Raw genomic sequence first — 22,773 nt, forward strand, 5'->3', positions numbered from 1 at the left:
TGTGCTTTTGACAACATACTATATTCTATTTGTATGTGTGTATTGTGTTTTCACCACATGTGCCACACATCTACGGTGTTAAAGCCATATATATAATGCAATGATATATCACAATGATAACAAATCTTTCTTCTGGTCTGTGAGAGGAAAGATGCCACCGAATCAGGTTGGATCTCCTCTGTTTTCTCTTTCTAACTGTAAAAAGAAATTTCCTACAGAGAATCTCAGATGTGCTGTAGGAAAAGAGAAAGAACTGTGATGCAAGCGTGAGCTTAGTTGCGTTATAGTGCTTTCTACTTTTCTGTGCAAACTCAGTGTGAATGCATCATGCTGCTTTCGCTCTTGTGAGGTGCTGATATTTCATGAGATGTGTTTTACTCAAATAGTAGCAGTGTGAAAGATGTCAGGCTTTCATTGAAGATGTAGATTTTTTTTTCCACTGTTCTAATTTTAAGATGACTGATAAAGAAGGCACAAGAATGAACAGTTTGCAATTTTTCTTTTTAAATCAAATCACTTGCCTCCCTGCGTACACTCAGCTAAAACTTCACTCATTACTGTAATGTAGATAATGTGGAGCTGCCAGTAAGCTCATGTAAATTCACTCAATCTGTCATGCAAAAGAAACTCCGTGGTGTACACACACTAATGGAAGACATCTGCGGATTACGTACACGATTGTGCGCAAAATGCTTTTCTTAATTGAGCAATTTTCTTAGTTGACATATTTTACCAATTCAGCTCAAACAGAGACACGCACAACCTTTATACACACTTAAAAAAAAAAACGAAAAAATTCTGATCAAATTTCACTTCCTGCCGAGACTGGCAGGAATTTAGCCTGATAGTGACCAACATTAACATATAATGACTGCCCCACTGTTTTTTCTGTAACAAAGTAATCCATCAATGTCATGTCCCAATGGCTCAGTGTGACAGCACAGTCTCAGCCATGCTGACAGCCAATCAGGACTGATACCTTGGGAGGTTTGATCCAATGGGCCTGCAAATCATATAATGTGTGCTGTCATATCTGTCACAAACGCTGGCAGCTCAGATGAGTCGATTTATGATTTGAGATGAATGATAAAAGTAGACTATAATGATAGACTATCGTATACTAGCTTCTGGGTCTCGTTCAGATGTCCTTGTTTATTTCTTTTTTTCTGTCGGTCTCATGTCCGTGTTAACTGTGAAAAAAATAATGAATGTGAGGTTTTCAGTCATGCAAGTCACTTTGAATGTCTAGATATAATAAGGACATCGTTATTATTCCCAGTACCAAAAATCTCATCACAGTAACTGTTGTATGCTTGCTTCACTGCGTACAGCTAAATACCCCATGCAAATGGTCTGCAGATAACCTTCACAGGGTTCTCTATTCATCATTTCTTCATTCATATTCAGTTACTGCTTTATCCTGCTTCAGGGCCATGATGGATTCAAGGCCTATCCCAGGAACAATGATGTGAGAATACACCATGAGTGGGATGCCAGTCCATTTCAAGGCACTCACATTTACACACTTATTCACACCTACACTAAAAAAAGAGCTTCCTTGGGGTCCTATATATAGAACCCTCGCTTTCTGTATATGGCCATTAGAACTTTTTCCCAAAAAATGTTGAATCATTGGAGAGCAATGAACCTTTTATATTAAAATAGTTCTACAATTCGAAGAATGAGTAAGATGAAATCATTGCCATTACTTAAAATATATAAATAACGCCACAAAATGTTTTAAAATTACATGTTTGTGAATGACATATTGTAGAAATGATTAAATTGTTCATCATATTTGTTTATAACATGTATTTAATAAAAATAATAATAATAATAATAACAACAACAACAACAATAATAATAATAATAATAATAACAACAACAATAATAATAATAATAAAATATTAATGTTAATATTTGTACATTTATTTATTTATCTATTCATTTATTCATAACAGAATGTTGTTTTTGTTTAAATTAATTTCTTCTTTTTATATTTGCTATATATAGAATCTATATAAAGAACCATTTTTTGGTTCCATATATGAAGAATGTGAAGCATTTTTGGCTCTATATAGAATAATTCCTTTTAAGAGTTGCTACAGTGAATCATCTCTCTCCACCTATCCCTATCTTCTGTATCCTCAACACTTGCACCCACTAGCTTCATATCCTCATTTATTACATCCATATACCTCCTCTTTGGCCTTTCTCTTTTCCTCCTGCCTGGCAGCTCCATGTCCAACACTCTCCTACCAATATAGTCACTCTCCCTCCTCTGGACATGTCCAAACCATCTTAACCTGGCCTCTCTAACTTTGTCCCCCAAACGTCCAACATGAGCTGTCCCTCTGATGTACTCGTTCCTAATCCTGTCCAACCTTGTCACTCCCAAAGAGAACCTCAACATCTTCAGCTCTGCTACCTCCAGCTCTGACTCCTGTCTTTTCCTCAGTGACACTGCCTCTAAACCATACAGCATGGCTGGTCTCACCACTGTCCTGTACACCTTCCCCTTGATTCTCGCTGATATTTTTCTATCACACAGATATCCGGACACCTTTCTCCACCCATTCCAACCTGCCAGCACTTGCTTCTTTACCTCTTTCCCACACTCTCCATTACTCTGGACTGTTGAACCCAAGTACTTAAATTCCTGTGTAGGGCAATTTAGATCCACCAGTCTAACTAATTGCACATTTGTGTGAGGAAACTATAGAAACAAGAAGTGACCCTTGCAAACTCATTCTCCTAGTAGTTCCTCTGTGTCCCACAGTTTTCAACTCAGCTATTGGTAGTATTCTCAAACATGTTTCCTAACTCATCTGACAGGCTTTATCAGGACTACTAAGACCTTTAGGTCTCCTAATATCCTACTAGTAGAATGTAAAATTGTAAGAAACCTTATTAAGAGCATTGCACAAGTCCAGTCATCTTTACTTCCTACTGGACTGCAAATAATAACAGAGCAGTCATGAATTCGCATATTTAAAACCACAGAGTAACTGGAACATATATAAAAACTATTCTGATTCACATAAGATGTTGGGATGCCATATGATGGACTCAGTGCTGAGTCAGTGCATATACTTTTGCCACCCGTGACTTCAGGTCCTGCCCTGAGGACTCATTTGCATTGTGTGGTTGACGGGAAGTCAAGCAGGCAGTGATGTCAGGTTTTCAGACATGCCACTGGACTGACAGAAAGGGAGATGACCTGTCTCTCTCGATCTACAAGGTGAAAAGAGGGTCAGCGTTCTGGCAGATATGGAGGACGAAATGACATTTGGAGAGTTCATTTAAAGTCAGAGATGCACAATGTCTTTGGGAGCACCGATGCTTAAAGAGGAGAAGATGGCCCTGACAATGTTTATTCAGAGACAGAAGGACTAGGATGGGACCTAGGGAGGTTCCAGATGTACACACAGGGTCATACTGATACAGGCTGCAGTATAATGTCTTGAATGAAGGTCAGTCTTTTTTGTGATAAGAGACGGAGAAGAAGAAATCAGCGGACAGTGTGCTATTAAAGCTTCAAGCTAATGAAGATCAATTAGATATCTCTTTCTCTGTGCCCATTGCATGAATGGAGCCCCCCTTTTATTTCACCATCGAAGACCAACACCAATGGGGTGACGTTGTCTGCCGTGAACACTTAATTAACCGGAAGAAAGTATAGCTGACACAGCCGAGTTAATGGTGCTTTTATCTTTGTGAAGTGCTCTAATTGACCCTCAGGTGATGGAATGAACTATGTCTTGTTCCTGTCTAATGGAAATATACTGGGAAAGGGCGTAGCCTGATGAGGTTGCATAATTATCACATGGCTGAAGTCTGGACAAGGTCATCCTGAGTGTTGGCAGCCAGTTTCATTTTTAAAGATAAATGTTCTTATGTGTTCCGGTTAAGAACATGGCAGAACATGCTTAAATTACACCAATTACAAGCTAGCACTTACGCAAATAACCCCAGCACCTCTACAGAAGATGTAACAGCTTTTGGAGAGTGGTAATTATTGACTAATGGGAGTCTGTAGCACGGTACTTTTTAACGGCAGGCTTCAGAGTGCCACATCATCTTACAGATTCACACAGATCTCAGCTTGTCGTTGAAATGTGCTCCTATGAGTCCAGTATGCAAGTTTGCAGGGGTTTTTTTGACTCTTCTATGACTTTGAAAGGCATTAGATTGGCACTTGTGGCCTGAGGCAATTTTATGTCTTTGTAGGAATAACAGATTTAGATGTAAATCAATGTTTTGTATGGGCTTGACACTTACGTCATCTATCATTCTCTAAGCAATGTAAATGTGAAAACAGAAGTGTATGTTTGCTTGGCCAAATGTGTGTGTGTGTGGGTAACTGTGTCCTCTACTGTAGGGCTGAAGGTGGAGGATAATTAATATGTGGTCTGGGCTTTGATGAATGAGGACATTGGAAGATTTCATCAGCTTCAGACAATTCTGCTCCCTCCCCAAACAGGAGGTTTGTGTGACCCTGCTAACACCTCCTAAAATAGTCCCCTCACTTTAGCGGTCACTGGATGTGGGTGAGATCTTTAAAGACATTTGTCAAAATTTAGCATTGTGAATATTGCATTTCCTTTGTTATTATTCTTCACTGTTCTTATAGGCGGCATAGAAATTTGGTTATTCCATATATTAATGCTATGTGTGTGTGTGTGTGTGTATATGTGTGTGTGTGTGTGTGTGTGTGTGTGTAGTCTTTCTGGTAGGGTAATTACTCAAAGCCAGATGTAAGAGTATGATTAATAACCCAGTAGTGTGCAGACTCTGAAGCCGGATGTCCTGGCATAGGGGTTGTAGCTGTATCTGTCATATAACATGGCATAATTAATATCCCATCTACATGAAACCCACTCTAATTGTCCAAAGAGCTCATATCACTTACTGACTACTCAAAGCTACAGCCAAGTCCACTGACAAACTTTAATTGGACAAACTTGCACACAGGATTTATTTCTATAGCTTTATTTCCTCCATTTTTTCCATTAACCATATCTGTCAGCAGCTTTACATAACATCCACAGCAGCATACGCCTGCACAGATGATTTATGATAATTGGTTAAACTTTTGTGGATATATCAAAGTAGAACTGGTTTTGTGTTTATGCCTTTAATGGTGAGTAAGGACTAGTGTTTTTATTGTATACAGCAATCCATCGATTTTAATAAATACTAGCTTGCTTTTTTTTTTTTTTTTTTTGCTGGGAGCATTAAGGAAGAAGTCTTTCTTCCCACAGATCATCTCAAAAAAGAAACAGGTCTGTATTTCCCCCAGAGAGTCTTTCAGCCCAGATAGCTCAGTGAAAATAATGTTGGACTAAAAATGGGACCCTTCTTTTATAAAGTGCTGAATTAAAAAGATAAAAATGAGCATGAATGAGCACTTATACACAGCATGGTGCAGTTTTAACTCTGAAATTATAATAAAAAAAGGGGGGGGGGACATTTATGACCAAAAAAAATAGGGATGTAGTCTATGAAAACACAAAATTGTAAGCTTCTTGTTTTTAATCAGACGTTAATCGCTTTGTCATCAGGATATCCTTTATACTCACTCTTCATATGCTAAAGTATTCCTAGATTAAGAACAATTCTGTAAAAAATCTATTTTTTTAATATTAGTTTTTGCTTTTTTAATAGTTTCTTTTATTTACTAGATTGCTTATGAAGCTTTACCTCAATGGTGACATAACATGAGGCAGGGGTTCCTGTCTAAGGTGTCAGCGCTTTGCTCAGCAGGTTTCCTGCCAAATTGGCTAAAAAAAACCTTCTTGGCAATTTTGGCATCTTTGCAAGACAGCAACAACAACAACAACAAAAAAAGATGCTGTGGCAAAAAATATTCTCCCACTAAAGGACAATGAAATTTAGACTGGTGTCTATCACCTGAGCAGGAGAAAACGCAGAGACAAACAATGTTTTGACTGCGACACAAATTTGTTTCATTCACTCAGTGTCACTGTAGCAATCATCACGAAATTGGCAATACAGTGCAGCCCAGGGATAAAATCATTTAAAATAAAAAATATCTTGGTTCACAGGCTTTAAATTGTTTTTATATTTTTGCTAATTCTTATACACTTTCACTACTCTTCCTAAGCTTCATTATACTTTACATGTTTGTGTAGACCTCAGTCTAAGTTAGCATGCTGTGCCTTTAAGACTTATTAACATTAATGACCTCTGCGTCTGTTCTTGCTAACTGTTCTGTGTGTGCTGTGAAACACTATGTTCCTGCAAGCAATGTGGTCATCTGTAGTGAAAACTCTGCTATCGAAATACTGCCAAATGTACTGTGATCCATCCAGAGTTACATCCTGAAACTGAGAGAACAGACGATAATGAAACAGCTCCATAACCACATTTCTTTCTTTTCTTCCCTTCAGAATGCAGCTTTCTTCACTAAACGTCTCTTAGATCTTTATCACTCTGCAATAACATCTATTTTAAGTAAACTAAAAAAAAAATCGTCTAGCTTTTTTTTTTTTTTTTAAAGGAGAATGTTTGTAATCAAGAAGCAGCCTTATTTCCATTTAGCCCATGGCAATGTAAGATAGCGGCTTAGCTTGTCATCACGTCCAGTTTGGAGGGCTGTGCAGGAAAGCATTTTCTTTTCATTTCTAGAAATCCAACAACAGAAAAATGACTTGTTTCACATATGTATGACAGGAACTAATTCATGGATAATTCATTGGAAATGGGCTTATGTGTGAAAACAAGCCAGAATTAAAATTCCAGAAGGTAGAGATGGCAGTTGACTGAAATAAAATTTCAAGCACAATTCCCAGAAAATTATCCAGAGGGCCCATGTTTGAATACATAATCAGGAAGGTGTATGACATCTCAGTGTCTCATTATCCTACGAAGTGCTGACACCAATTTTTTTTAAATATTTGCATAGTGAAGTAGATACGTCTGAAGAAGAAGAAGAAGAAGAAGAAAAAGACAATTTCACTCTGAGGATGAATTCCAATGCAGCAAATGATATTTATTAATCACACACCAAAGTGTTCCAGGAATATAGTGTATAAGATAAATTTCACCAAATTCATTATGTGTGGGATTTGTTAATTGTTTTTCTTTTTTTGTGAAACTGGGCTTTTATGGCAATGTGTTCATTCTGATAAAAGTTTAACTGACACCAAAGTCCAAATCTTAATAATCAAGCCGGTGTGCTTGAGTTTATTTGTCAAGTACACAGTTACATACAGCATATAACATACACTGGAATGAAATTCTGTCCTGCTTAGACTGTAAATTTAAACAGCTAAATTAAAAATAAAAAATGAATAATAAGAGGAAATAATATAAAATGAGCATTAATAATAAATAGGAATATATTTGTACATGAATGTGCACAATTGTAATGTACAAAATATGCAGGTTTGTTATGTAACAAACACAAAGTAACAACACAAAGTGCAGTGTGCAGAGTGTCAGTGGAGTGGAGAGTGAAAAGAGAGCCTTTATGGAGTCCTGAGGGATCTGTATGGCGGACATGTCCGTGTTGAGGAGTCTGGTGGCCTGAGGAAAGGAAGAAGCTCCTCCAGAGACTCTCAGTTTTAGCCATCAGATTATGTGAGCGCTTGCCTGATTGCAGGGGGCTGAACAGATAGTTATGGGGATGCATGGAGTCCTTGAAGATTTTTGCAGCTCTGGTACTGCATGACCCTGTGTAGATGTCATAAAGAGAGGGAAGAGCATACCCGGAGATTCGCTCAGCTAAGCGCACTACTCTCTTTAGGGCTTTGCAGTTATAATATACTGCTGAATATTTCTTTGTCAACACTCTAAATATTGATATTTCTTGCCTTAATATTGTACTCATAATCTCTGCTATGAATTGATATTACAGCCAGCGCAATAAATTCTAGGAAAAATGTCAGTGTTCTTAGAAAGAATAGAGCATGCTATATGCTAAATGGTCATGATGTCACAACTATGGAGACATTTGCTCAATTTGTAAAGTTTACTTTATTCATATTCACTGTATTTAGTGGTTTCCCAGTGTATATAAATTTCCGGCATCTCCAGTTCTATCCTGAAATTGAGTTACTATCATCTGTGCAAAGTTTTGCATGCTCTTGCCATGTTTGCATGGGTTTTCTGGTTTCTCCTTCTCCTCCCATAAACATATTATTAGGTGGAAAGCCTCCTCTAAATTCTTCATAGGTGTGAATATGTGAGTGTGTGTGCGGGGAGGTTTTTATACACTACTATGTATGTGGATGCTTGATCAATCACACATGCTTTTATAATGACCTCCAATCTTCTGGGAAAGCTTTCAAGTAGACTTCGAAGCTTGGCTGTGGGGTTTTGCCACTGAAACACAAAAGTGCAAGCAGTTTGCTGCTGATATCAGGCAAGGAGGCCTTGTGCAGAGTCTGCTTCATGTTCTAATTCATGGTTGGATTTTCAACACCAATCTTGGCAGATAATATGTTTATAGACTTCCCTTTGTACACAAAAAAAGGGAAATTCTTAATGCTACAGCATACAACATTGGAGAGACTTGTTTTAGCCCACCTGGTCCCACAGGTGAACTGCACTGGACCCACTCCAGTTTGCTAACCAGCCTCATGTGGGTGTTGACGATGATGTCATCTATCTGCTGCAGCGTGCTCACTCCTACCTGGATGACAGCCGTGGTGCTGTGAGGATCATGCTTTTTGATTTTTCTAGTGCCTTCAACACCATCCAACCATTCCTGCTGAGTGCGAAGCTGCTTAGAATAGGTGTCAGCTCATCCACTATCTCCTGGATTGCTGACTACCTGTCAGATAGGCCCCAGTTTGTGCAATTGGGGGCCTCCTTGTCTAACACAGTGGTCAGTAACAGAGGAGCACCTCGGGGGACTGTCCTGTCTCCATTTTTGTTCACTCTGTACACCTCCGACTTTCAGTACAACTCTGAATCATGCCACCTGCAGAGGTTTTCTGAGGACTCCTTCTGATGCAGTGGTGGGGTGTATTAGAGATGGACAGGAGTCTGAGAACAGGCGACTACTGGATAACCTTGTGGACTAGGAATTAACTGCTCCTAAATGTGATAAAGACCAAGCAGATGGTGGTGGACCTTAGGGGGAATAAACTTTGATTAAGCCCATAACCATCATGGGTGATGAGGTTGGAAGTGTTGATTACTACAAGTATTTGGGTGTACACTTAAATGACAGACTGGACTGGAGGACAAACACTGACGCTGTATACAAAAAGGTAATGAGTAGACTCTATTTTCTGAGGAAGCTCAGATCTTTTGCAACAAGATGCTGGAGGTCTTCTACCATTTTGTGGTGGAGATTGCCAACAAGCTAATTCGAAAGGCTGGATCTATGATTGGTCACAACCTGCAGACGTTTGAGTCAGTGAGGAACAGGAGGTCAATGAACAGACTGCTCTCTATTATGGACAATCCGTATCACCCACTCTACAACACACTACAGAGTAAGCTGAACTCATGCTCCAAAAGACTCATTCGTTCCCAAACAGGAGGTCATTCTTACCATTCACAATAACACTGCTATATTTAATTTAACTCACTATGTTCTATATTTAAAGTTTTTCCTTAATCTTATTTTATATATTTGTGTTTTTGTATATTAATATATAGTTAATATATAGTAATATAATTTTACATTTTGTGTGTTGTATCTTGTTGCTGACTAATCTGCTGTAACAAGAATTTATTGGAGGTTTGGGGAAGGCCCACATATACGTCAGGAATGTGACAGTGAGGTGTCCATATATGTTTGCCCACAGAGTGCATATTGGATTGGACCAAATGAGAAAATTTCAAATGATGCAGCTTTAAAAAAAGTTTCTTTTGGTAGCTGAGGGTACGGTTAAGATTAGATTCAGCTGTTGGCATAGCATTCTGAATTTCTATGTCAGTAGAAGGTCTTCAGAAGCCCTGGTGACTCATCCATAGGGAGGAAATACTGATTAAAATGTTGTTATTTGACATGCAGTATATAAGCCAATGCTCCATTAAGATGTTCACCTTTCTGGGTGTTGCACCATCTTCCATAGAGTTATTATTGCACCAAAAATGGGAACTACCACTTTCACTAATAGAGGCCCCTTGGGCAAGATTGGCACTGCTTGCGGTTGGAGCAGCATGGGGTACCCAGCTTGGGAAATTTTTAAAAAATAATACTCTGCCGCTACTAAGATCTTGTTTTATAGAACTCATCAGAATAAAATCTAATAATGTGTAGACGGTGTGTTGATAATGTACAGAGCCATTTCTGTTTCTGTAGAAATTGGAAGAGGAAAAGGGATATTATTGAATAGATAACATCTGTACAACCAAAATGCGTTATAGTAACATTGCTGTGAGACAAGTTTTACCAATCCCAGAATATTTTGGGAAGTGTGTTGATTTTGAGATGTAGGTGGGCTGGAAATTTTGCTGAAACCTGGCAACCCTAGTTTAATCATATTACCCCTATTTTACTCTATTACATCATCTCATACATGGGAAGCATCAAAGCTGTATCAAAAACAATTAAACAAATGTAATGCAATTTAAAACAGCTCAAAACAAGCTGCTACACTGTATCTGGATGTCTGAATGTTGCTGATTATCAACTGTTTATTATGAGCTTACTCTCAGAATTCACTGGACAGCAGCCTACAGCACAAATCATCTGTGATGTGCTCTCGAATTAATTTTGTTTGAGGCTATGTCGTTATTAATGTTGTCCTGCACGACCAAAATCTACCGTCACGAACCACTGCAGCTGACAGTGATAGTAAGTCAAACGCGTGTGTGTGTGTGGTTCCCTGTGATGAACTAGCAATGTTCCAGGCATCTGTATCTGTAGGCTCTGTATCCACTGTGACCCTGACCAGGATAAGGTGATTATAGTAAATAAATGTAGCAAGGAAAATCAGATTTTCTATAATGATTTAGTATTTAATTAAGTTTTCCAGTGTTGTGAGCCATGACAAGGACCTTCCTGTTGCCATGTAATACGTCACATAGTTCACCAAAAACATCACTAATCTATTTATTTATTTAAAAAGCAGCAGTGCCACAGCATGCAAGACCTAACACCCCATAGCTTTTAGCTTTATAGAGTTCAAAGAGAATTTGTAAGATGATCCACTGAAATCTGTCATTTTTGTTATCAGCCCTGGATCAGGCAAGCAGAGCTCTATATAGTGACTATAAATAGACAGCGTCATCAATCTGAGATATTTAGACACCTGCTGTTGTCACCTTTTTAGGCACCCTTCATCCTCAGAGATAGACACACACACACACACACACTGGCATATACACCTCTGCATACAGATTCATCAGGGCACAGAGAAGCAAGCCTTTTCTGGTATGCCAACAAGGTATAAACTAAGTGCATGCACACACTGTTTCTAATAAATCCTGGCGCATGTCCCTCTTTGTTAGAATCAAACACACACACACACACATTCATGCACACGCACGCACACACCTCTGAGCAGTGAGCAGTGGATGAGTGGACAATAACAGGGCAATTGCGTTGGGCTTTAGGGAGTAACGCTTTTGAAAACTCCCAGCTGGTGTGTGTGTGTGTGTGTGTGTATGCTGGTATGGATCATCATGAGGTGGATCCAGCATAAGGAGAAAGATTTAGTCTCACTTTACATCATATGCACACAAAAATAGTCGCGAACACACACATTGAGCATTTTGTATGCCACATACACATTAAAGTGCTGGATAGTACACATGTATCATCATCCTTAATTAGGTCTTATTGACGTATGTGTTACAGAGATATGTCTTGCCACCTTCGCCTCTTCTCCCTCTGGAGCTTTGACTCACTGCTTATGTGTGATGAGTGTGTGCGCTTGTATGCGCTTGTGTGTGTTGCAATTCTGGTGTCCAGGTCATGGTAAAGGAGATTGCTGATCCTTTTTGTTCTAGTGAATGATTACTGAAGCTTTCTCAGAGAATGCAGTGGAGATAAAAGATGGAGCTTCACCAGCCACAGAGGACTGCATGGCCTCTTTGGTCAGGGCTTTAGCAGTCAAGGTCAGCCTCTCTGACACAGGCTTGGCTTTCAGAGTGAAATTCTTCTGATAAATGGTTGAGTTTGTTCATAGTGATTATACAAAGCAGAAAAGCCTTTGAGTATTTAAACCTACTAAATCCTGTCAGTTGGGCATAGGATAAAAGAGAATTTTTTTTTGCTGTAAATCAGGAAGGCTGTGTGGGTGGACCAAACATCAGAAAAAACAACATTTAAATTTACTTGAAGCTGAATGAGAAGCTGAGGAGACTGAATACATATGAAATACATGCATTCACCATGCACAAGAACATTCCTATTGAAAGCATCTCATTCCACCACCACCCTGTCTGTCTCTCTGTATCTGTCTCTCCCTTTCTATTTGTCTTACTCTTTGGGTGTCTGTTACTCTCTTTGTCTATTTCTCACTGCCTGCTCTATGTCTGTTTCTCTCTCTCTCTCTCTCTCTCTCTGTCTATCTTTGTCTCTGTGTCTCTCTTTTTCACTCTTTGACTGTCTATCGCTCTCTCTGTCTCTCTCTCTGTCTCTCTCTCTCTCTCTCTCTCTCTCTCGCTCTCTCACTGTACATGCAGACATATTGACAAAGGTTTTCACACACACTCACTGCCATGCATTGCAAATCTAATTTATTCAACATCTACACAATCTAATTAATGGGAACAAGCACTGAACATGGTTCTGATTGATTAAAAAAACAAAAAAAAAAAAACAATTATATGTTATGTCTGCCTTAATTAAATGGTAATTAACCTTGTTGAATTGCTTAATATCCATTAACTAATAAAGCCAAAATCCATAAACCCATAAAGCTCCAAAATGACAACAGATGTTTGTGTGTGACTGTGAAAAGATTGTCATCTTGAATCTCTAGTCTACAGTAATTTAGCCATGAATAAACATTAGTCACCCGTCAAGTTTAAAGAGCAGCTATAAGGTTCTGCCTGGGTAGTAATTTCTTCATTCTTTGAAATGTAATCGAAATATTAAAATATGACAACAAAATAACATATGGCTTATATACTTTAGCCTGCTTTAGTCAGAATTGGAGTGTGCAATGACACTGAACAAAAACTGCCAAATATATGTGGTGTCTTATTGCATTTCTGGTATTTGGCAGACACCCTAATCCAGAGTGACTTACATTTTATCTCATTTTACACAATTGAGGGTTGAGGGCCATGCTAAGGGCAGTGGCAGCTTGGTGGACCTGGAATTCAAACTCACAACCTTCTAGTAGTCAGTAGTCCAACACCTTAACCACTAAACTAACACACCCCTATTGGTTAGCACATCTGCCCTGTGTGTGTGGATTTAGAAGTTCTTCCTATGCTTTGGGGGTTTTCTCTGGATTCTCCAGTTTCCTCCCCCAGTGCAAAGAGATGCGTTTATACTGATTGGAAACTATACATTTTTGTGGTGTGTGAGAATGGTTGTGTGATTATGCCCTGTGTGCCCCAAGGGATAGGCTCTGGGCAATCTATCTATCTATCTATCTATCTATCTATCTATCTATCTATCTATCTATCTATCTATCTATCTATCTATCTATCTATCTATCTATCTATCTATCTATATATTGAGAGACAGAGAGAGAGAGACAGACAGACAGAGAGAGAGAGAGAGAGAGAGGGACAGAGAGAGAGAGAGAGAGAGAGAGAGAGAGAAAGCATAATTGGATCAGGGATTGACAAACTAGAGCCAATGGCAGTTTTAACCATCACTTGTGGTATTTAATAAGTTTTAATTAATACTTCATAAATACTTTCTCCACAAATTTTCTTATCCTTGCTTACAGATGACTGTACAAATGCAAATTTTTTACTCCATGCTTTATTCCATAGAGTTTGGAACAACAATTATTTGTAAGCAAAGAAATGCAGTGAGAAATATAATCTCAGCTGGCCTTTTTCTGCTAAACACGATAACTATATTAGCTGTTTAGCTAAACAGCTCGGCAAACTGTTAACTTTTCTTTAACAAGCCACTTGTGCTAAACTAATGGAGAAAGAAATGGCTAATGTTTAAAAATAGATATTTGTTTGAAAATTTAATTCTTTGTTTTTTCTTTGCAAACCGGTGTAAAAAAGAACACTAGATTTTATATTACTGCGAACACCATTGTGGCTGTGTTGATCTATGGCACTTGTCTTTAGGTCTTTGGCTTGTGTCTGGTCCATAATCACTGCCTTCATCACAGAGAAAAAAACACAGTGATGGTGTTATTCATGATAATACACTCCCTTTCATGTTCTACTGCTTTTTGCAAAATGATGTATAAACATGTATATGAGTATGGTCATTATTAAAATGTCCAATATCCTTTTGACAGAAAATGTATTACTTTATAGTTCTCATTAGTAAATTAGTTTCATATAGTCAATCATTTTATGTTTTTATGAAACAATTCATAGTTTTATGAAAAACTCCATCATTTTAAATCCCTATTTTCTTGGCACATCAATGACAAAAAAGACTTTTTTTTTTTTTTTTTCCATTTAGAGGATTTTATCTCTCACTGCAGGATTCAGCCAACACAGTGGACCAACAGCTCTACAAACCTGTCAAAAAGATGCAATAATGAGCCAAATATTCCATGACGAAAACTTTTTTTTTGCCAAAAGCTTTACAAAAACTAATGAACATTGGGCATTTGGGATTTTTGCCCACTTTTCTTCTACTGTCTATTAGTCTTCAAGATGAGTAGTGAAAGCCAGGACATAATGGTGATATATTTGGACTGAAGACGGCAGTCCTGTTCCACTCCAGCCTACTGATAAAATAATGTATTACACACAATATGTCTGCAAAATGGCTCAATTTCTCAGAGCAGTCTTGAGTGAGTGTATGGTAATGTTTCTCAGCAGGAGGTGTGCTGCTATTCTGCTCCTGACTTCAGATCATCCTGTAAAGTGGAAGAAGGCCAGGGATCATTGTCAGACATTATATGGTATGCCATCCACTTTCCCGTTGTGCTAATCGTAGTATTGAGGCATGGAGATGGGATCTCAGTGTGTGGCCAGCCTAGAGGCAGAACATGATTGATCTTCAGAACTGCACTGTCTAAGGGGGCCATGTCCTAAACAGATCGCTTTAGGAGACATTATAGTGCAGGCTTTTTTTTTTTTATGCTTATTTGAGGCGGCACTACACACATGTGAATTCATGAATTGAATATTCCTAGCTGGCTGTGGAGTTATTATATAAGCAGATGATTCTTTCCATTACAAGAACAGGTTCAGATCAGGACAGGTTCCTGTAATGGAATGAAGAGTAGGTGAAAAGAAAATAGAGTCTTTCGGAGATAAATCCCAGCAGTACACCCTGTAAAAAATCTATGTGAAATGTTTTAGTAAGGTGCATTGTTTATAAAGCTACAATACATTTACACAAACCTTTATGATTACTGACATAAAACTACATTATTCATGGTCGTACATACTGAAGACTTAATAGCAAAAAATGCACACATCAGTATTCAGACCTCCGATGTGCCTGGAGTCTTGTGTGTTATTTGGATAGATGTGTTATTTGGAGCTGAGTGCATGGGCGGAGTTTGCCAAAAGCAAAGGCACGTCTCAGTTAGGTGGCATTCTGTCCTTGAACTTAAGTCGATTTTTCTGTTGTGATATTGGCTCGAGAGAGGAGCAGCATCCAGCTCCAGCTCCTGTGTCTGACAGTTTGATGTAACCACAGTTTGTCACCCTGAAATTCATGTTTGGCTGTAAGAACGCTGAAAAAATAATAACTAATATTCAAGGCCAAGAAAAGTTTCTTTTTCAATCAGTGGAGACATTGCTTATCTCAAAAACTGAATTTTGTACGGGTAAAATGATCAATTTAGAGTGAGCTGTACCCATAGAAATAATTGGTTTTATTTTAATAATTTGGCAACTCACAATCGCAAATTAAATGCATAGTGAAAAAACCTACACTCTGTGCACACATTAGGTTTTCATGACCTTGATTTATCATGTACCCACTGTTAATTGTGCACTCAATTTATTGTGGCCATGATTTAGCATATCAGGGCCATATTATATTGCATGCCCAATTAACACATAACAATTGCCACATAATATGAAAAATAAACAATAATATATTTCGTGGCTTGACCAGTCGTTTGTTGCAGCTCTCAGCAATAGCATTTTTCATATATTTTATTCAGCATTTTTTTTTATTATACATTTCTACTTTATCATGTAAAGAAAATATAATACGCTGGATCAAGTGCTATTTTATAAGCTGCCAAATAATGAGTGTTAAAATCATATTGCAAAATTAAATTAAGGTTTATTGCAGTGAATGTACAGTAATGGGGCTCTCTGGCAAACTCCTGAGAAAATAAAAAATGATATCTATAGTGTTTACTGGCTTTATTTGGAAAACAGCATTTTCTATCTTTTGTATTTTATTTTATTTTTCACCACTCTTGGTTGCTCATCTCAAAGGTCTAGAAATTTGCACTGAAGTCATTGACCACAGTTTTAACTTCTTACTGTTTCTGCCAGTCTGTTACCATGACATGAAAATGCACCGACACACAAAAACAAACAAACAAACAAACCCCACAATTTGAAAACGCAACGGTCATAAAATTTGAAATTCATGGAAAGACAGATAGAGATTAGCTGGAAACGCACTGGAGTAATAATAATAATAATCATAATAATAATAATAATGATAATGACGATGATGATGATGATGATAATACTACTACTACTACTACTACTACTACTACTAATAATAATAATCATAATAATAATAATAATAATAATAATAATCATAATGACGATGATGATGATGATGATCATGATAATACTACTACTACTTCTACTACTACTACTGCTAATAATAATAATCTAGCCATGGAGGTCACAGTCCAGTGACTTCTGTGCCAGTCCCAAGCCTGGATAAATAGAGAGGGTTGCGTCAGGAAGGACATCCAGTGTAAAATTGTCAGTAAGAGGTAAAGAAGCGAGTGCTGGCAGGTTGGAATGGGTGGAGAAAGGTGTCGGGAGTTCTGTGTGATGGAAAAATATCAGCGAGATTTAAGGGGACGGTGTACAGGACAGTGGTGAGACCGGCCATGCTGTATGGTTTAGAGACAGTGTCACTGAGGAAGAGACAGGAGTCAGAGCTGGAGGTAGAAGAGCTGAAGATGTTGAGGTTCTCTTTGGGAGTGACAAGGTTGGACAGGATTAGGAACGAGTACATCAGAGGGACAGCTCATGTTGGACGTTTGGGGGACAAAGTTAGGGAGGCCAGATTAAGTCGGTTTGGACATGTCCAGAGGAGGGAGAGTGACTATATTGGTAGGAGAATGTTGGAGGCAACAGAGGAAGGCCAAAGAGGAGGTATATGGATGTTATAAGGGAGGATATGAAGCTAGTGGGTGCAAGTGTTGAGGATACAGAAGATAGGGATAGGTGGAGAGAGATGATTCGCTTTGGCGACCCCTGAAGGGAAAACCCGAAATAATAATAATAATAATAATAATAATAATAATAATAATAATAATAATAATAATGGCTCTGGTCATTTATACATAATGACATTAGTCTTTCTTTTAATTATTATTATTTTTTCTGTTGCGTCTTGCTTTTATGTTTATTGTAATGCATTTAATAGAAATTAAAAACTCTTCAGAATTTTAGGCTTAAATGTAGTGGCTTGTATTTAAAGCCAGTGGTTTGGATGCTATTAAAAACAACCCTGAACACCTCTGCTAAAAAATCTCTGCAACATGAATTAAACGTAGGTCTTTTTAATAATCTGAACCAGTTGCCCAAAATCAGCTTAATTACATGTTTGGTGTTTAAACTTTCTGCATTCGGGTTAAAAATATCAATGTATACAGTATAATGAGCTTAAAACCCCTGTTTAAGTCAACTGCAGCTAATACCCTGCTTGACATAATGTCTTAAAGACTATTTGACAATTTGGATATCAAGCATGAGGCAAATGACATTTGTGTTGACATAATGTAGTGTTATGACACTTTCTTTGCTGCTTTAGATTTGCAGCCATAACTGGTGTAGTAGCTCAGTGTAATTCTGGGAAGTAATGGTAGAAATGGTGTGACACAGGCTGCCAAGTGAACTTAATTGGAAAAATGAAGGCGAGAACTTCCAATGTAGTGTCTCCTGAACTCGGCACTTAGCTCAGAAAGTGTCACTTGACTCAGATGTTAGCTGTTAGAATAAGATTAGAATATTTTATGCAGGATTATATAAGGGCTTATAGGCATCACGTTGCCTTATTAGCTCTGGCCTTAAGTGAAGTATTATCGTGTATCCATATACATGTAAAGCATATGTGTAAATTATTTCCCCATTATTAATACGTCTCAATACTGACAGCTTTTTAGAGAGAGAAATTCATATTTAATTCTTACTTACTTCTGAAACTACAATTTTAATATTAGATTTCTAGATATTTAAAGCAAGCCAGTAAAATTTAGGAGACAGTGTCCTCTCCATACGCTCATGCAGTTTGTAGATTGTAACCTGAATTTGGATGGCGCTAATAGTTTTCCAGGTTTATGAGCTATGCTGCTGACTGAATATTACAATGTGCAAACACACATACACACACACACACACATATACACAAAATGCCAAGCCCTGACAAATGACTCTCCATATCCAATTCGCATTTTCTCCGAAATGGAATTATAAAGAGAGAAATTGGACTTTCATTTCAAGCCCCAGTCATTTTGTAGGGATTTATTTCATGGAGGTCAGCAAAACAATTAAGGAAGGTGTAATAGGAGTGTAAGAAGTAGAGGAGAGAATGTTAAATTTGATGGTGCATGAGCAGTGTGTGACGGATGGAGCGTTAAACTGGTGTGACACGGGTTGGTAGTGTGTGGGTGTGAAATAATGCGTGGGTATGAAATCTCTATTTCTTGCATGCGTAAAATGAGCACCTCTGTCTCTGCTGTGAAAGGCTTTGTGTAGCTACATGGTGTTTTTGTTCCTTTGTCTTGAAGAGCTGAAGGGCATGAAACCTAAATCTGATCTCTCAAATGTTAAATCAAATCATTTTATTTGATGCATTCAATTATTTTTTATTCCCGTCAAATTTATCTTTTAATTGAATATCTTCTGTCGCTCTCTGTTTTACTTTGGATTGGGTTTTGTTCATCTTTTACCACTGTTTTTGTAATTGCATTTTTGAGCTTAGGTCCTTGTTCCCTTGTAGCTCAGGATGTCCTGTAATCTTGGCTAGCTCTGGAACCTGGTTTGTTCTTTTGGTCTTTTAAGTAGAACCCTTCTAAAACACTCCCTCAAACTCAAATGCCTGGCCTTTGTGCCACCTGATTCCACACTAGCAATCTCTCTGAGTTGTTATCACGACATAGAAAAATAAAAAATGGACAAAAAGGGAGTACTGGAGGAAGGAATAAAGGATAAAAAAAAAAAAAATGCTGAGAGAGAATAGCTGAGGGTTGAGTCTGGGCTTGTGCACTTGTCATGTTGTATTAACGTGCAAAGTGATTGCGGTGACAGGACTGAGACACGGCTGGAGATCCCGTTTCACTAAAGGCCATGATTAATTCACGTCAGTCTCCCTCTATGTGTTTGTCCCAGGTCAGGGAATGACTCATACTGTATTTAGGGGGTCTCGGAAGCACAAAAGTAAACAAGATGTGTTGTGTTGCTTCTTCTGTCATAGCACAGTACAGTTTAATGTAGATATTTGTGAATCTATGCCATTGACGGGTTATGATTTTGTACCAGGCTTTCAATAAGCCTTGGATTTAGCTGCTTAAATAATTATCTGAACCAGTTATTTATGTGTTAAAATCATATATATTAAAATAAACCCCAAACCAGAACTCTTTAGCAGATGTTGAGTATTCACCTGCTCTTGCATGTTTAACAGTATCTGGTATACAATGAATGTTGTTCAGATATACAGTGTAATGCTGGCTTTAGTGAATTATGTAGCATCTCTCTGGGTTTTTATTGAAGCGGACAGAGGCATGACTGTGGAATTCAATTTGGAGCAGACATTGAACCTCATGGCTTAATTAGAGCTTTTGCTCTCGCTCCCTCTCATTACTGCGAGTCACATACACTTATCAACTCGACACTCGCTTACTAGAGATATTACTATTATCATTACTATCCTCATTATCTCTTCCCATGTCTCTCTCTCTCTCTCTCTCTCCCCCTTTCTGAACTCTCTCACTGTCTCTCGCTCTCATTTTCACACTCTCCCTTCTTTTGCCCATGCACTCTTTCTCTCATAATTACTTGTCACACATGTTTATCAGCTAGCCAGTCTTTTGTAGAGGATATTACTACTGTCATTACCATATTCGCTGTCTTTCTCACCCTGTTGCTTCCTCCTTTCTCGCTGTGCGTCTCCCTTACTCAGTGTCTCCTGCTGCCTGCCGTCCCGCATGCACACATGCACTCATACACACATAGACTGGCTCTCATAATAGCCTGTCACACATTTAGCTACCAGTCCTGTCTTACAGATATTAGTATAATCATTACAGTTCACTCCCCCTCCACTCCCCCTCCTTTCCACCATGCCTGCCCCAATTTTCCTTCTCCCCTTTGTCACTCAGGTGAACTTACACTTTCTGTCATCTCATCTCCATTTTCTTTCTCTGCACCTTTAATATTCTGACTTCCTCTGTTTTCCACACTTGGTAATATGTGCAGCCAGCATATATTGCAATGCTCAGTGTAGAAACAGTGAAGGCAGTACTGCTCAATGCCCATGTCTAGGGCAGTTGGGACAATTTGTCATGCAAAACCAGCTACTTTGGAAACAAACCAATTAATTATTTACAGGCTTCAGCAGAGCAAGAGAAACTTAATTTGCTGTTATCATAAGAGGCCTGTGCTTTCTGCACACATTGAGCAAGGGACTCCTATCTCTCTTAAGAAAAGCCTGGTCTCTGCACAATAACAGAGAGGGATGAATGTGCTAACTGAGGGCCATCGTTAATGAAATCCGGGAGGGTGTTCTAAAAGAAATAATGAAATGCTGCTTTGCTTCACATGGCCGGTAGTGATGCATTGTTACTGCCATGACAAATAATCAGCCATGGTTTATGTGACAGACTCTTCATTAGTTATGTGTATTTTTTATTCATAAGTTTTCATTTATACTGAGTATATTTATTATACACTGCATTTACCACGACACTGCTGAATTCTAGAATAGGCTTGATTAGAAAGTATTGATTAATTGTCTATAACAGCAGCTCTGGCAGAAGTGTAAGCTTTAATTTAAATTATATTTGTGCTTAAATATTAATATGTTATCATTTCTATACTAGCTCATTCATGGAGACTTCTATGAGAGTTGGCAGACATAAAGAAAACATATATTTGTTTTCCACCACAGAAAATCTTCTAAACAAAGTATTTTGCACTTTCAGCTTTCTCTCAATCTTTCCTTTTTAGTCTTATTAACTAAAAAAGAGATGCTGGTGAGGGAAAACCTACAAACCCTCAAAAACACAACACTGATGAATATTGTCATATAACATCAGTCACATCTGTATTCCCAATTATCGCCTTTATTCCTTCTGACACAAATATGAGTATTAATCAGTACTTTCTACCCCCTGCTCATTTTTTAACAGCAGAGCAAATAGGTTGCAACATTGCAAGTGTAGGACTGAGAGGTAAATACCTGCCATTAAATTCATTTGGAAGTCAACAAGCTCAATCCACAATAACATAATAACAGAGAAGTATGAACATGCTAAGTGGGGGCCATCATTAATGAAAGCCAGCAGGGTGCTCAAAAAGAAAAATAAAATGTTGCTCTGCTGCTGCTACAACAATCAGCTACAGTGTATGTCACAAACTCTTATGTGTTTTAATTAAAAAGGTGAAAATACACAGTCATACTCTCCATAGCATCAGCCACCACTTTGAGTTGTTCACAGCCATGTACAAGGGTTTGAGTGCAGAAGATGAATATGAGAATATAGATCAGAATTCATGATATTTACATGGCACGTTGTTGTGGCAGACCTCCCAATTCATGAAAAGTATAGGAACAGATGGTCTTAAAGTAAATTAAAGTAAATAACTCTAAATATTGGCGGCACGGTGGCTTAGTGGTTAGCACGTTCGCCTCAGCATCCTGGGTTCGAGTGTTACTCCCTCTCACTGTTTGTATGTTCTCTCCCCGTGCTTGGTGGGTTTCCTCCCACAGTCCAAAGACATGCTTCTAAGCTGATTGGAGTCTCTAAATTGCCCATAGTGAGTGAATGTGTGTGTGTGCCCTGTGATGGGTTGGCACTCCATCCAGGGTGTATCCTGCCTTGATGCCCGATGACGCCTGATATAGGCACAGGCTCCCCGTGTCCCGATGATAGATCGGATAAGCGGTACAGACAATGAAATGAAATTAAAAAAAAAACCTCTTAATATTTGTTTGCATATCCCTTGCGTGCAATAAGTGCATCAAACCTTTGACATCACCAAATTGTATTCTTCTTTTGTGTTGCTTGTCCAAGCTTTTACCACAGTGTCTTTCAGTAATTGTTTGTTTCTGCTTGTTTCCTCCTTTTGTCTCCTCTTCAGGAAGTGAAATGCTGCTCAATTGGGTTAAGGTCTGGTGATCGACTTGGCCAGTTTAAAACCTTCCACTTTTCCCCCTGATAAAATCCTTTGTTGTATTGGCAGTGTATTGTTTCTGCATTATCAAGTTCCTCCTGATTAGATGTATTTGTCTGTAAATGGCACAAT

The 22,773-nt window shown here is 38.3% G+C and overlaps 1 protein-coding gene across 1 annotated transcript in view; it reads left to right on the forward strand.

The window, feature by feature from the left end:
* The window catches only part of dntt (deoxynucleotidyltransferase, terminal), a 122,621-nt gene that overhangs the window by 78,987 nt on the left and 20,861 nt on the right, over positions 1-22,773 (forward strand). The gene's annotated exons all lie outside the window — the stretch shown is intronic.

Source organism: Hemibagrus wyckioides, linkage group LG03 (assembly GCF_019097595.1).
Source record: "Hemibagrus wyckioides isolate EC202008001 linkage group LG03, SWU_Hwy_1.0, whole genome shotgun sequence".
NCBI classification, from domain to species: domain Eukaryota; kingdom Metazoa; phylum Chordata; class Actinopteri; order Siluriformes; family Bagridae; genus Hemibagrus; species Hemibagrus wyckioides.